Below are 15,151 nucleotides of genomic sequence, written 5' to 3'. Positions count from 1 at the left end.
AGCCTGTATTTACAAGAAAGTGAGTGGGAGCTCTGTAGCATTTCTGATATTATATGTGGATGACATATTGTTGATTGGAAATGATATAGAATTTATGGATAGCATAAAAGGATACTTGAATAAGAATTTTTCAATGGAAGACCTCAGTGAAGCTACTTATATATTGGGCATCAAGATCTATAGGGATAGATTGAGATGCTTAATAAGACTTTCACAAAGCACATACCTTGACAAGATTTTGAAGAAGTTCAAAATGGATCAGTCAAAGAAAGGGTTCTTGCCTGTGTTGCAAGGTGTGAAGTTGAGTAAAACTCAAAGCCCGACCACGGCAGAAGATAGAGAGTGAATGAAAGTCATTCCCTATGCCTCAGCCATAGGTTCTATAAAGTATGCCATGTTGTGTACCAGACCTATTGTATACCTTAGCATGAGTTTGGCAATGGAGTACAATAGTGATCTATGAGTAGATCACTAGACAACGGTCAAAATTATCCTTAGAGGACTAAGGAAATATTTCTTGGTTATGGAGGTGATAAAAGAGTTCGGCGTAAAGAGTTACGTCAATGCAAGCTTTGACACCACCAATCTGGATGACTCTGAGTCTTGATCTAGATACATATTGAAAGTAGGAGCATTTAGCTAGAGTAGCTTCATGCATAGCATTGTAGACATAGAAATTTGCAAAATACATATGGATCTGAATGCGGCAGACCCGTTGACTAAACCTCTCTCACAAGCAAAACATGATCACACCTTAGTACTCTTTGGGTGTTAATCACATGGCGATGTGAACTAGATTGCTGATTCTAGTAAACCCTTTGGGTTTTGGTCACATGGCGATGTGAACTATGGGTGTTAATCACATGGTGATGTGAACTATTGGTGTTAAATCACATGGCGATGTGAACTAGATTATTGACTCTAGTGCAAGTGGGAGACTGAAGGAAATATGCCCTAGAGGCAATAATAAAGTTGTTATTTATATTTCCTTACATCATGATAAATGTTTATTATTCATGCTAGAATTGTATTAACCAGAAACTTGATACATGTGTGAATACATAGACAAAACAAAGTGTCCCTAGTATGCCTCTACTAGATTAGCTCGTTAATCAAAGATGGTGTTTCCTGACCATAGACATGTGTTATCATTTGATGAACGGGGTCACATCATTAGGAGAATGTGTTGGGGAACGCAGTAATTTCAAAAAAAATCCTACGCACACGCAAGATCATGGTGATGCATAGCAACGAGAGGGGAGAGTATCGTCTACGTACCCTCGTAGACCGTAAGCGGAAGCGTTATGACAACGCGGTTGATGTAGTCGTACATCTTCCTGATCGATGGATCTGCACCGAAGGTACGGCACCTCCGCGATCTGAACACGTTCAGCTTGGTGACGTCCCGCGAACTCACGATCCAGTAGAGCTTTGAGGGAGAGTTTCGTCAGCACGATGGCATGATGATGGTGATGATGTTGCTACCAGAACAGCGCTTTGCCTAAACACCGCTACGATAATCAACTTGTGTGTCTATGGGGTGCCACCCTCCCCCGTATATAAAGGAGTGGAGGACGGGGAGGAGGCCGGCCTCCTAGGCGCGCCCCAAGGGGAGTCCTACTCCCACCGGGAGTAGGATTCCACCCCTTCCATGAGTAGGAGTAGGAGGAAGGAAGGGGAAGAGAGGAGGAAGGAAAGGGGGCGCCGCCCCCTTCCCAATCCAATTCGGACTAGAGGGGGAGGGGGCGCGCGGCCTGCCCTGGCCGCCCCTTCCTCTCTCCACCAAGGCCCATCAGGCCCAATACACTCCCCGGGGGGTTCCAGTAACCCTCGGTACTCCGGTATTCGTCCAAACTTACTCGAAACCCTTCCGATGTCCAAACATAGTCACCCAATACATCAATCTTTATGTCTTGACCATTTCGAGACTCCTCATCATGTCCGTGATCAAATCCGGGACTCCGAACTATCTTCGGTACATCAAAACACATAAAATCGTAATACCGATCGTCACCGAACGTTAAGCATGCGGACCCTATGGGTTCGAGAACTATGTAGACATGACTGAGACATGTCTCCGGTCAATAACCAATAGCGGAACCTGGATGCTCATATTGGCTCCTACATATTCTACGAAGATCTTTATCGGTCAAACCGCATAACTGTATACGTTGTTTCCTTTGTCATCGGTATGTTACTTGCCCGAGATTCGATCGACGGTACCTCAATACCTAGTTCAATCTCGTTACCGGAAAGTCTCTTTACTCATTCTGTAATGCTACTCCCGTAACTAACTCATTAGCTACATTGCTTGCAAGGTTTATTGTGATGTACATTACCGAGAGGGCCCAGAGATACCTCTCCGACAATCGGAGTGACAAATCCTAATCTTGATCCATGCCAACTCAACAAACACCATCGGAGACACCTGTAGAGCACCTTTATAATCACCTAGTTACGTTGTGACATTTGGTAGCACACAAAGTGTTCCTCCGGTATCCGGGAGTTGCATGATCTCATAGTCATAGGAACATGTATAGTTATGGAGAAAGCAATAGCAACAAACTAAACGATCATCGTGCTAAGCTAACGGATGGATCAAGTCAATCACATCATTCTCTAATGATGTGATCCCGTTAATCAAATGACAACTCATGTCTATGGTTAGGAAACATAACCATCATTGATTCAACGAGTTAGTCAAATAGAGGCAAACTAGTGACACTCTTTTTGTCTATGTATTCGCACATGTACTAAGTTTCCGGTTAATACAATTCTAGCATGAATAATAAACATTTATCATGATATAAGGAAATATAAATAACAACTTTACTATTGCCTCTAGGGATTATTTCCTTCAGTCTCCCACTTGTACTAGAGTCAACAATATAGATTACATAGTAATGATTCTAACACCCATGGAGTCTTGGTGCTGATCATGTTTTGCTCATGAGAGAGGCTTAGTCAACGGGTCTGCAACATTCAGATCCGTATGTATCTTGCAAATCTCTATGTCTCCCTCCTTGACTTGATCGCGGATGGAATTGAAGCATCTCTTGATGTGCTTGGTTCTCTTGTGAAATCTAGATTCCTTTGCCAAGGCAATTGCTCCAGCATTGTCACAAAAGATTTTCATTGCACCCGATGCACTAGGTATGACACCTAGATCGGATATGAACTCCTTCATCCAGACTCCTTCATTTGCTGCTTCCGAAGCAGCTATGTATTCCGCTTCACACGTAGATCCCGCCACGACGCTCTGCTTAGAACTGCACCAACTGACAACTCCACCATTTAATAAAAACACGTATCCGGTTTGTGACTTAGAGTCATCCGGATCAGTGTCAAACCTTGCATCGACGTAACCATTTACGACGAGCTCTTTGTCACCTCCATATATGAGAAACATATCCTTAGTCCTTTTCAGGTATTTCAGGATGTTCTTGACCTCTGTCCAGTGATCCACTCCTGGATTACTTTGGTACCTCCCTGCTAAACTTATAGCAAGGCACACATTAGGTCTGGTACACAGCATTGCATACATGATAGAGCCTATGGTTGAAGCATAGGGAACACCTTTCATTTTCTCTCTATCTTCTGCAGTGGTCGGGCATTGAGTCTGACTCAACTTCACACCTTGTAATACAGGTAAGAACCCTTTCTTTGCCTGATCCATTTTGAACTTCTTCAAAATTTAATCAAGGTATGTGCTTTGTGAAAGTCCAATTAAGCGTATTGATCTATCTCTATAGATCTTGATGCCCAATATATAAGCAGCTTCACCGAGGTCTTTCACTCAAAAATTCTTATTCAAGTATCCTTTCATGCTATTCAGAAATTCAGTATCATTTCTGATCAACAATATGTCATCTACATTTAAGATCAGAAATGCTACAGAGCTCCCACTCACTTTCTTGTAAATACGGGCTTCTCCAAAATTTTGTATAAACCCATATGCTTTGATCACACTATCAAAGCGTATATTCCAACTCCAAGAGGATTGCACCAGTCCATAAATGGATCGCTGCAGCTTGCACACTTTGTTAGCACCTTTTGGATCGACAAAACCTTTTGGTTGCATCATATACAACTCTTCTTTAAGGTATCCATTAAGGAATGCAGTTTTGACATCCATTTGCCAAATTTCATAATCATAAAATGTGGCAATTGCTAAGATGATTCGGACAGACTTAAGCATCGCTACGGGTGAGAAGGTCTCATCTTAGTCAACTCCTTGAACTTGTCGAAAACCTTTCACAACAAGTCGAGCTTTGTAGACAGTAACATTACCGTCAGCGTCAATCTTCTTCTTGAAGATCCATTTATTCTCTATGGCCTGCCGATCATCGAGCAAGTCAACCAAAGTCCACACTTTGTTCTCGTACATGGATCCCATCTCAGATTTCATGGCTTCAAGCCATTTTGCGGAATCTGGGCTCATCATCGCTTCCTCATAGTTCGTAGGTTCGTCATGGTCAAGTAACATGACTTCCAGAACAGGATTACCGTACCACTCCGGTGCGGATCTTACTCTGGCTGACCTACGAGGTTTGGTAGTAACTTGATCAGAAGTTTCATGATCATCATCATTAGCTTCCTCACTTACTGTTGTAGGAATCACTAGAACTGATTTCAGTGATGAACTACTTTCCAATAATGGAGAAGGTACAATTACCTCATCAAGTTTTACTTTCCTCCCACTCACTTCTTTCGAGAGAAACTCCTTCTCTAGAAAGGATCCATTCTTAGCAACAAATATCTTACCTTCGGATCTGTGATAGAAGGTGTACCCAACAGTCTCCTTTGGGTATCCTATGAAGACACATTTCTCCGATTTGGGTTCGAGCTTATCAGGTTGAAGTTTCTTCACATAAGCATCGCAGCCCCAAACTTTAAGAAACGACAACTTGGGTTTCTTGCCAAACCACAGTTCATAAGGTGTCATCTCAACGGATTTAGATGGTGCCCTATTTAACGAGAATGCAGCTGTCTCTAAAGCGTAACCGCAAAATGATAGCGGTAAATTAGTGAGAGACATCATAGATCGCACCATATCTAGTAAAGTTCGATTACGACGTTCGGACACACCATTATGTTGTGGTGTTTCAAGTGGCATGAGTTGTGAAACTATTCCGCATTGTTTCAAATGAAGTCCAAACTCATAACTCAAATATTCGCCTCCACGATCAGATCATAGAAACTTGTTTTTCTTGTTACGATGATTTTCCACTTCACTCTGAAATTCTTTGAACTTTTCAAATTTCATACTTATGTTTCATTAAGTAGATATACCCATATCTGCTCAAATCATCTGTGAAAGTGAGAAAATAATGATATCCGCCGTGAGCTTCAATGCTCATTGGACCACATACATCAGTATGTATGATTTCCAATAACTCTATTGCTCGCTCCATTGTTCCGGAGAATGGAGTTTTAGTCATCTTGCCCATGAGGCATGGTTCGCAAGTACCAAGTGATTCATAATCAAGTGATTCAAGAAGTCCATCAGAATGGAGTTTCTTCATGCGCTTTACACCAATATGACCTAAACGGTAGTGCCACAAATAAGTTGCACTATCATTATCAACTCTGCATCTTTTGGCCTCAATACTATGAACATGTGTATCATTACTATCAAGATTTAGTAAAATAGACCACTCATCGAGGGTGCATGACCATAAAAGATATTACTCATATAAATAGAACAACCATTATTCTCAGATTTAAATGAATAAACGTCTCGCAGCAAACAAGATCCAGATATAATGTTCGTGCTTAACACTGGCACCAAATAACAATTATTTAGGTCTACAACTAATCCTGAAGGTAGATGTAGAGGCAGTGTGCCGACGGCGATCACATCGACTTTGGAACCATTTCCCACGCGCATCGTCACCTCGTCCTTAGCCAATCTTCACTTAATCCGTAGCCCATGTTTCGAGTTACAAGTGTTAGCAACTGAACCAATATCAAATACCCAGGCACTACCGTGAGCATTAGTAAGGTACACATCAATAACATGTACACTTTGCCATCCTTCTTCTCCGCCAAATACTTGGGGCAGTTCCGCTTCCAGTGACCAGTTCCTTTGTAGTAGAAGCACTCAGTCTCAGGCTTAGGTCCAGACTTGGGTTTCTTCACTTGAGCAGCAACTGGCTTGCTGTTCTTCTTGAAGTTCCCCTTCTTCCCTTTACCCCTTTTCTTGAAACTGGTGGTCTTGTTGACCATCAACACTTGATGCTCCTTCTTGATTTCTACCTCTGCAGCCTTTAGCATTGTGAAGAGCTCAGGAATCGTCTTATCCATCCCTTGCATATTATAGTTCATCACGAAGCTCCTGTAGCTTGGTGGCAGTGATTGAAGAACTCTGTCAATGACACTATCATCAGGAAGATTAACTCCCAGTTGAGTCAAGTGGTTGTGCTACCTAGACATTCTAAGTGTATGTTCACTGACAGAACTATTCTCCTCCATCTTGCAGCTATAGAACTTATTGGAGACTTCATATCTCTCAATCCGGACATTTGCTTGAAATATTAACTTCAACTCCTGGAACATCTCATATGCTCCATGACATTCAAAATGTCGTTGAAGTTCCGGTTCTAAGCCGTAAAGCATGGCACACTAAACTATCGAGTAGTCATCAGCTTTGCTCTGCCAAATGTTCATAACATATGGCGTTGCTCCTGCAGCGGGTTTGTCACCTAGCGGTGCTTCCAGGATGTAATTCTTCTGTGCAGCAAATGAGGATAATCCTCCAGTTAAGGATCCAGTCCATGTAGTTGCTACCATCATCTTTCAACTTAGCTTTCTCTAGGAACTCATTAAAATTCAACGGAACAATAGCACATGCCATCTATCTACAACAACATAGACATGCAAAATACTATCAGGTACTAAGTTCATGATAAATTAAAGTTCAATTAATCAAATTACTTAAGAACTCCCACTTAGATAGACATCTCTCTAATCATCTAAGTGATCACGTGATCCATATCAACTAAACCATGTCCGATCATCACGTGAGATGGAGTAGTTTTCAATGGTGAATATCACTATGTTGATCATATCTACTATATGATTCACGCAATCACGCTCGACCTTTCGGTCTCCAGTGTTCCAAGGCCATATATGCATATGGTAGGCTCGTCAAGTTTAACCCGAGTATTCTGCGTGTGCAAAACTGGCTTGCACCCATTGCATGTGAACGTAGAGCTTATCACACCCGATCATCACGTGGTGTCTCGGCACGACGAACTGTAGCAACAATGCATACTCAGGGAGAACACTTATACCTTGAAATTTAGTGAGAGATCATCTTATAATGCTACCGCCGAACTAAGCAAAATAAGATGCATAAAGAATAAACATCACATGCAATCAATATAAGTGATATGATATGGCCATCATCATCTTGTGCCTTTGATCTCCATCTCCAAAGCACCGTCATGATCACCATCGTCAACGGCTTGACACCTTGATCTCCATCGAAGCATCGTTGTCGTCTCGCCAACTATTGCTTCTACGACTATAGCTACCGCTTAGTGATAAAGTAAAGCAATTACATGGCGATTGCATTTCATACAATAAAGCAACAACCATATGGCTCCTGCCAGTTGCCGATAACTGTGTTACAAAACATGATCATCTCAAACAATAAAATTTAGCATCATGTCTTGACCATATCACATCACAACATGCCCTGCAAAAACAAGTTAGACGTCCACTACTTTGTTGTTGCAAGTTTTACGTGGCTGCTACGGGCTGAGCAAGAACCGTTCTTACCTACGCATCAAAAACCACAATGTGGTATAGTGATTGATTTTTGATCTTCAGAAAGAACCATGTTCATTGAATCCGATTCAACTAAAGCTGGAGAAACAGACACCCACTAGCCACCTGTGTGCAAAGCACGTCGGTAAAACCAGTCTCGCGTAAGCGTACGCGTAATGTCGGTTTGGGCCGCTTCATCCAACAATGCCGCTGAATCAAGAATCAACTAGTGACGGCAAGCAATATGTATATACACACGCCCACAACTCGTTTGTGTTCTACTTGTGCATATAACATCTACGAATAAACCTGACTCGGATGCCACTATTGGGGAACGCAGTAATTTCAAAAATTTCCTATGCACACGCAAGATCATGGTGATTCATAGCAACGAAAGGGGAGAGTGTCGTCTACGTACCATCGTAGACCATAAGAGGAAGCGTTATGACAACGCGGTTGATGTAGTCGTACATCTTCATGATCGACCGATCTAGCACCGAAGGTACGGCACCTCCGCGATCTGCACATGTTCAGCTCGGTGACGTCCCGCGAACTCACGATCCAGTAGAGCTTCAAGGGAGAGTTTCTTTAGCACGGCAGCGTGATGACGGTGATGATGTTGCTACCGGAACAGGGCTTCGCCTAAGCACCGCTATGATATGATCGATGTGGATTATGGTGGAGGGGGGCACCACACACGGCTAAAAGATCAATGATCAACTTGTGTGTCTATGGGGTGCCCCCCACCCCCATATATAAAGGAGCGGAGGAGGGGGAGGAGGCCAGCCTCCTAGGCGCGCCCCAAGGGGAGTCCTACTCCCACCGGGAGTAGGATTCCACCCCTTCCATGAGTAGGAGTAGGAGGGAAGGAAGGAGAAGAGAGGGGGAAGGAAAGGGGGCGCCCCCCTTCCTAGTCCAATTCGGACTAGAGGAGGAGGGGGCGCGTGGCCTGCCCTGGCCGCCCCTTCCTCTCTAAACCAAGGCCCATGAGGCCCAATACACCCCCCGGGGGGTTCCGGTAACCCCCCCCCCCCCGGTACTCCGGTATTCGTCCAAACATACTCGGAACCCTTCCGATGTCCAAACATAGTCATCAATATTTATGTCTCGACCATTTCGAGACTCCTCGTCATGTCCGTGATCAAATCCGGGACTCCGAACTATCTTCGGTACATCAAAACACATAAAATCGTAATACCGATCGTCACCGAACGTTAAGCGTGCGGACCCTACGGGTTCGAGAACTATGTAGACATGACCGAGACATGTCTCCGGTCAATAACCAATAGCGGAACCTGGGTTCTCATATTGGCTCCTACATATTCTATGAAGATCTTTATCGGTCAAACTGCATAACGGTATACGTTGTTCCCTTTGTCATCGGTATGTTACTTGCCCGAGATTCGATCGACGGTATCTCAATACCTAGTTCAATCTCGTTACCGGCAAGTCTCTTTACTCGTTCGTAATGCTACATCCCGTAACTAACTCATTAGCTACATTGCTTGCAAGTTTTATTGTGATGTACATTACCAAGAGGGCCCAGAGATACCTCTCCGACAATCGGAATGACAAATCCTAATCTTGATCCATGCCAACTCAACAAACACCATCAGAGACACCTGTAGAGCACCTTTATAATCACCCAATTACGTTGTGACGTTTGGTAGCACACAAAGTGTTCCTTCAGTATCCGGGAGTTGCATGATCTCATAGTCATAGGAACATGTATAGTTATGGAGAAAGCAATAGCAACAAACTAAACGATCATCGTGCTAAGTTAACGGATGGATCAGGTCAATCACATCATTCTCTAATGATGTGATCCCGTTAATCAAATGACAACTCATGTCTATGGTTAGGAAACATAACCATCATTGATTCAACAAGCTAGTCAAATAGAGGCAAACTAGTGACACTCTGTTTTTCTATGTATTCACACATGTACTAAGTTTTCGGTTAATACAATTCTAGCATGAATAATAAACATTTATCACGATATAAGGAAATATAAATAACAACTTTATTATTGCCTCTAGGGCACATTTCCTTCAGAATGATGTGATGGACAAGACCCATCCGTTAGCTTAGCATATTGGTCGTTAAGTTTTATTGCTATTGCTTTCTTCATGACTTATACATATTCCTCTGACTATGAGATTATGCAACTCCCGAATATCGGAGGAACACCTTGTGTGCTATCAAACGTCACAACGTAACTGGGTGATTATAGAGATGCTCTACAGGTGTCTCCGAAGGTGTTTGTCGGGTTGGCATAGATCAAGATTAGGATTTGTCACTCTGAGTATCGGAGAGGTATCTCTAGGCCCTCTCGGTAATGCACATCACTATAAGCCTTGCAAGCAATGTGACTAATGAGTTAGTTACTGGATGATGCATTACGGAACGAGTAAAGAGACTTGCCGGTAACGAGATTGAACTAGGTATGAGGATACCGACAATCGAATCTCGGGCAAGTAACATACCGATGACAAAGGAATGACGTGTGTTGTCATTGCGGTTTGACCGATAAAGATCTTCGTAGAATATGTAGGAACCAATATGAGCATCCAGGTTCCGCTGTTGGTTATTGATCAGAGATGTGTCCCGATCATGTCTACATAGTTCTCGAGCCCGTAGGGTCCGCACGCTTAACGTTCGATGACGATTTGTATTATATGAGTTATGTGATTTGGTGACCGAATGTTGTTTGGAGTCCCGGATGAGATCACGGACATGACGAGGAGTCTCGAAATGGTTGAGAGGTAAAGATTCATATATAGTATGATAGTATTCAGACACCGAAAGTGTTCTGGGGGTACCGGGTATGTATCGGGTCACCGGAAGGGGTTCCGGGCATCCCCCCGGCAAAGATACGGGCCTTATTGGGCCAAGGGCGGGACATACCAGCCCCTAAGGCCCTGGTGCGCCCCCATATGGGCCGCCCTAAGTGGAGAAAGGAAAAGGGGAGGAGGAAAGTGTAACATCCCCAACATCACACTACAGTAATCATCCTCTGATCATGCTAAGTCATCACCTTATTCCATTTTTTTATCACAGTGGATAAACACCTCCTATCAAAATCCTCTCTGAAATAAATTCAAATTCAAAGTGATAAATAAAAGTTGTTCAAATTCCAGGAACTAAAATGTTCCTACTATTGCAAATAATCCCAATGCAATTATAAAATTGGAACCAACCTCACCAAAATTAACAAAATGCCCCTGGATTATATTTTGGCGGTCCAACAACATTTATCTTGCCTTATTTTAGTTTCTAAAAATACCTAGTCACTTCCAAATGCCTTGAAACAATTTGTGGCAGTTTCATAATTCACAAAGTATTTATGTGGCCTAGTTCCACATTTATCAAAAGTGTTTTGGCAGCCCTAATTATTTTTAGACAACTTCTGTTAATAAATAAAAGAAAAACAAACAAACTGGAAAAAGGGGAAATGCTAAAGGTCTACTGTGCACTAAAGGCCTATTACTACAGTATTAGGCCCAGCCCACCACAAGCCTCCTTCAATCTCAATACAGAGAAGAAGGCAGGGGCTGTGCGTGGCACGCATCCGCGCCGCCATGGCCGCCGTGTCAACCATCTAGTGAGCCCCCGATGCGTATAAGGCCCTCCCCGATGCGTGAGACAACCCTAGTCCCCAAATACCCCTCTCCCTCGTAAGTATTCGACGACCTGGAAGAGGCCGAGCTCGCGGTCGTCGTCATCGTCGTCGATCCCGTGGCCACCGGCCTCCCTTCGTCGCGGCAAGACGTCCAGGAGCTCCGCCATCGTCGTCTCCGTCGCCATCGACTATCGGTTGGAGCTCGGACGGCCTGCTGCCTCGCCATCGCGCGGTCTTCTCCTGTCGGCCGCCCCCACCATCGCCGTCGATCTCCACCACCAGCGCCTCCCGGCCTCGCCAAGCTCGTCCACGGCCTCCCCGGGGTGAGCCTCCACTCGTTCCCCCTTGCTTCCCCTCTCCCCGACGCCAGTTGTCGCCGTCCCGCGCCGCCCAAGCTCCGGCCGTTGGCCGCGGTTCGTGTCCGTGCCTCACGCCAGGGCGCCCCGTCGGTCGTCCCCTGGCCGCACCCCGCCGCTCCCGTCGTCATGCGTTGCACCCGCGGCCCCCTTGCCTGTGCGCGCCCGCAATGGCTGCTGCATGTGGCCGCTGCCTAGTGCTTTGTCGTTGCTGCCGCTGAAACTCTGCTGCTGTTGCCTGCTTCCTACTCTCTCCACTGCTTGCTGCTTGTACTGGTGCGGGCTGCCCCTTGTGCCGTTGCTGCTGCGTCGCTCGTGTTGCTGCCGCTACTGTCCGTCGGTGCCGCCGCTCGTTGTTGCCGCTGCTACGGCCGGCCATGGCCGAGCTGTGAGTGAGTGTGTGTGTGTGTGTTCTGCATGGTGTGTGCGCATGCAGCTGGCCATGGCCGTGTGCGCCCATGTGTGCAGCGTGGTGTGTGTGTGTGCGCCGTGCGTGTGGACGGCTGGGCTATGCCCAGTGGTGGCTGGTCCTTGCTTAGATTAGTGCTACTAGGTATTAATTAGTGCTAAGTTAGTCTAGTAGTAGATGACATGTAGGCCCTTTTAAATAAGTTAGATTTGTTTATTTATTTAGGTAAATAGTCAATGACATGTGGGTCCTGTTTGACCCTGTTAACTAGTCAACTGTTGACTGGTCAACTGCTGACTGGACTAGTTGACTGGGTCAACCTAGCCTTCTGGTCCCATCTGTAAGCCACTATGGCTAGCTGCAGGTAGGTGCAAAAAGTAATTTACTGTTTATATTCGTAATATAAATAAATTTAGAAAAATGTTTAAAACTTTAAAAATTAATAGAAAATAATCTGTAACTTGGATAAAAAAGTTTTATATATGAAAGTTGCTCATAAAAATCCAACGAATCCGAATACGCGGTTCGTTCATCTGTCACATGCCCCTAGCATGCTGAACATGGGACATTCCTCCTTCGGTCATCTGTCTGACACAGGTGCGGAACCGGGAAAACATTCCCGGTTGAATTCCCCCTTCATCTATATCGTGTAGCCATACATTAGGTCACTCCCGGCATAGCATATTGCCACGTTATGCTTTGTGATACTATGTTTGCTTTATATTTACTGTTTCTTCCCCCTCTTCTCTCCGGTAGACCCCGAGATCGATGCTGCCATTGTGATCAGCTACGTCGACGACGACCCCTCCTTGCCAGAGCAACCAGGCAAGCCCCCCCTTTGATCATCCCGATATCGCCCATTCCCTTTCTCTCATGCTTGCATTAGATTTTGCTACTGTAATTGTTTGCTCCTATTCTGATGCATAGCCTGCTTTTGTATCTGTTGTTATACCTTACATGTTTATCCTAAACTGCTTAGTATAGGTTGGTTAGTGATCCATCAGTGACCCCCATCTTGTCCTTGTTGCCCCTGCTTCATCATTGAAGACCCGATCAACGGGATCGAAGACCAGGCCCCGACACCGCACATCACTTTCCCCTTAGTTGCTCGACACTATTGGGTTACTATCGAGTGCCGAGGGTGAGACCTCTTCAACACTTTTGATGTTAATCTGTAGTGTAGCTATTCGGTCGTGGTCATCGAGGGTGATTTCCTTCTTAACCACTTCCGATACGGCTCTGTCGTGCAACCCCTCAAGTGTGAACCTCGAGGGTAGATCCTCTTACGTTCACCTTGATGATTACATCGAGTGGAATTCACCGGGGGTGATTCCTCGGATTTTCCCCTTGATGTTTGGATACACGGATACTTGGACTTTACCTATGTTACTTGGAAAGATGGGTCGGCCCTGAGGGGTACCCGCGCGAGCTTAATTGCGAGTGATGTGGAGACGGGTTGAACTGGAGGGTGCTCGCGAGATAATTACGAGGCATGGCCGGGCATTCCTAGCCCTTGCCGCAAGTCCTCGAGACGGGGCAACGGGGTCACATCTTTCGTGAGTCTCTGCTTATTACCGCGCGTTCCTAATCCACTATAATTTGGATATTTGATCCGAGGGGCCTCTGTCCCGATAGCACCATCACGTGGGCATAGTATGGGCGTTCTGCGTCGTATACATCAGCTGAAGCTTAATAGACGTCAGCGACTGAGCGGCGCGCGCCAGGTTGGACTGGTAAGCTCCTTCCTTTTTAGGGAGGTAGCTAGGTCTGCTCACCGGCCGCCCTCACAACGCGCAGGAGTTCCTGGGGAGATGGCCCATGACCCCTGGGGGCATAGGTTTAGTCCGGCGTGCTGGCCTCCCTATTAAGCCTAGGTCGGGTTGCGGCGTATTGTTTGGCCGAGGCCGGGCATGACCCAGGAAAGTGTGTCCGGCCGGAGTTAATCGAGCGTGGTGGGTAAGTTGGTGCACCCCTGCAGGGAAGAAAACATCTATCGATAGCTTGTCCTACGGTAACGGACACTTGGAGTTGTATCCCGATCAATACAACTAGAACTGGATGGTGATGAGAATTGGATTGTGATGATAACTGGATAGTATGGCTCTGGGATTGCTTTCTCGCAGGGAGTCGAGAAAGGATCTCTGGCCGAGGTTGATAACACTACTACTTTACTTTATGCTACTCTACTCCCTCCTGTTGCTGCAATATGGTGATTTTCCAGAAGATGCTAGTCTTTGATAGGACTAGGCCTTCTCTCTATTCTGGCATTTCTGCAGCCCAGTCCATATATACAACCTTCCTTTGATAATGTTGCATATGTAGTGTAGATCCTTGCTTGCGAGTACTTTGGATGAGTACTCATGGTTGCTTTGCCCCCCCTTTCCCTCTTTCTTCTTCTTCCCGGTTGATGCAACCAGATGTCGGAGCCCAGGAGCCAGATGCTACCGCCGATGCATACTACTACGTGGAGACCGCCGGCGATCAGGAGTAGTTAGGAGGCTCCCAGGCAGGAGGCCTTGCTTTTTCGATCATTGCTGCTTTTGTGCTAGCCTTCTTAAGGCAAACTTGTCTAACTTATGTCTGTACTCAGATATTGTGGCTTTCGCTGACTCTTGTGTATTCGAGTTTATGTATTCGAGCCCTCAAGGCCCCTGGCTTGTAATATAAAGTTTGTATTATTTTAATTTGTGCCTAGAGTTGTGTTGTGATATCTTCCCATGAGTCCTTGATCTTGATCATACACATTTGCGTGTATGATTAGTGTACGATTGAATTGAGGACGTCACAGAAAGGAAATTGAGGGAATAGGATTCCCCCTTCCTTTCCCCTCTCCCCTCTTTCCTTCCCCCCTCCGGAGATAAGGAAAGGGGGAGGCCGAATTGGAGGAGGCCCCCAAGTAGGATTCCTCCTACTTGGGGCGCTGCATGGCTGTGCCCCTCCCCCTCCCACCTATATATATGTGGGGAGGGGGCGCCTAGAACACACAACAAA

Source organism: Triticum urartu, chromosome 7 (genome assembly GCF_003073215.2).
Source record: "Triticum urartu cultivar G1812 chromosome 7, Tu2.1, whole genome shotgun sequence".
NCBI lineage: Eukaryota > Viridiplantae > Streptophyta > Magnoliopsida > Poales > Poaceae > Triticum > Triticum urartu.
Note: the sequence above shows the minus strand (reverse complement) of the source record.